Source organism: Setaria italica, chromosome VI (assembly GCF_000263155.2).
Source record: "Setaria italica strain Yugu1 chromosome VI, Setaria_italica_v2.0, whole genome shotgun sequence".
Classification (NCBI taxonomy): Eukaryota; Viridiplantae; Streptophyta; class Magnoliopsida; order Poales; family Poaceae; genus Setaria; species Setaria italica.
This window is the reverse complement of record NC_028455.1, coordinates 30707860-30710317: the sequence shown is the minus strand read 5'-3', so window position 1 is coordinate 30710317 and position 2458 is coordinate 30707860.

The window sequence follows — 2458 nt, the reverse complement described above, 5'->3', positions numbered from 1 at the left end:
TAGAAAATAATGATAAAGGTAAATACACATGAAGTGGGTCACCATCTATAAATATATAGAGTAAGTGATGAGAATATCAATTTCCATGTTAAAAATGCAGCTTAAATTTAATTACTATTACACAAATTCAAGTGCATACCCGCGATGCAAAGTGAAAAAAAGAAAGATTATAAATATGGATGAAAGTGTTATGAAGTAATTACTAACTAAAATCTATCAGAATTGTATGAAGATAATAAGTATATATATCTATATAAGTACTGTGGTAGACTATTTAACAAACGAGATAGTGTTTAAGGTAAAAGTTTTAATTTTATGCTATACACCCTCATTTTTTTAATTGGAGACTTCGTATTGGAGAGACCCCAAGGAAAAAAGATACATCCTAGAAATTATCACAAAAATCATAAACATTCGGTATCAATCATGTAGTCCCTAATAATCATAGTCATTGGTCTATTATATTTTCAAAAATTACCTATGACTATCATTATAAAAATATTGTAAAATAAACTTCTAACTTATATCTACATTACTCACCTATGAAAATAATTTAAAGTAACACCATAATTTTCATCTAAAATTTCACCCATGCATGTCATTATAAAAAATAACTTAAAATATCATTCTAAACTCATATCTAAATTACCACATATGTTATTATTAAAAATAACCTAAAGCAAACACCTAATCTTAATATAATTATCTGAATGTTCATTGCAAAGAACGTCCAAAAGTAAACCAATGTATGATTCTAATTTCTAAATGAAAGAGTTGTAGATAAAAAATTTTGAATATTAGCTAGCGGTCTAACTTTTAAACAACTTTATAATACAAAATAGCTCTTAAAACTATTAATCCGTGCGGGAGCATGGGTTGATGGACTAGTTTTGAATAATTGTGGATTTCAAATTTCTCCATGAACTTTCTACTGGTGATGTCCCTTTTAAAATGCTCGTGTCTCTAGAAATTGATAGCCAATGAGAACATTGTCGATCGACGTGACTCAAGGAGCATCATTTGATGGATTTTCTTGCTATGCATTTTAGAGACTACAAGTTCGTACAGGCATTTTAGATCTACTTGTTTAATACTGGAGATGAGATAGAACAGGAACAAAATTTTATCAAAAAGGATAAAATTCGACCTACTATATTCACATGGTGGATATATACAACCAAGATTTACAAAGAGTTTTTGACTCAAATCCTCAATAAAGAGAAGCTCAAAAACACGAGAAAGAAAACTCTAAGACAAAAGATAGACAACTAAAAGACTAAGTTTCAATCTTTTTCTTCATCCATAGTTCAACCTTGTATTGTCTTTATGCAACAGCAATCCATCACATCTCTCATATACTTAGAAACTTGATGTTGGACTCATCCTGCCAAACCTTGTCGCGCAGAAACCATAGAAACAGACTCCTAGATAAATAATGGGCCAGAGGACCTCCAATGTGATGCCTCCTAGGAGAACACGACGTCGAAGACACCGTCGCCGCCCATCCGGTGAGCTGGATTACAGTTTTCCTCAAAGGACCATCTTGCATAAAGAACCACAACAAACACCTCAAGGGAGGAAAACGATGCCCAAATGACGCCGCTGTTGCTGACACCGACAGTCGAGTAGGATTTTTGTCCAAAACTCCTACACAACCACATCATTACCATAGTAAGAAATCTATCGACCACGACACCACTGCGAGAAGGGAGAACATGGGAAGGTTAGTGCCATGCGGGAATAGCCAACACTGCCCGCCACCCGCTATCACCGTCAACCATTTGAAACAAGTTGCCCACAGCCGAGGAGCACCGCACTAGCACCACCATCGGCAACAACCGCCATGCTCCAGCGGGCCTCCTAGCGCCGGTGTTGTGCCCAGCGCCGCCCACCTCCATGCCGAGGCCTTGGAGCCTGACCGACGACCAGCGCTGCTCCTAGCCGAAATCACCGCCGCGGTTGCAAATCCACGAATGGCGGCATTGGATCCGGCCTTGAGGATGGCGGATTCGGCCGCCAAAGGCCGGAGCAACCCATCTGCGGTCGAGGATGAAGCCGCGCCGCTCACTCTACATGTCGTCGTCCAGCCCAAAACGTCCTGCCGCTACCCTCCTAGCGGGTGCCGGGCTTCCGGCCTCCCGCTCGGGTGACGGCTAGGAGTGGAGGAGGTGGAGGTTTGCCTGGCGGCGGCGGTGTAGTGAGGCTCCCCCGTGTCGCCTGCAGGAGCAACACGGGGGACGAAGCCAAAACTGTTTAGTCTTCTGCAGAGAGCGACTCAGTTCTAGTATGGGGGTGTTTGGATACAAGGTGCTAAACTTTAGCAGGGTCACATCAAATGTTCGGATGCTAATTAGGAGGACTAAACATGAGCTAATTACAAAACTAATTGCACAGATGGAGTCTAATTCGCGAGACGAATCTATTAAGCCTAATTAGTCCATCATTAGCAAATAGTTAT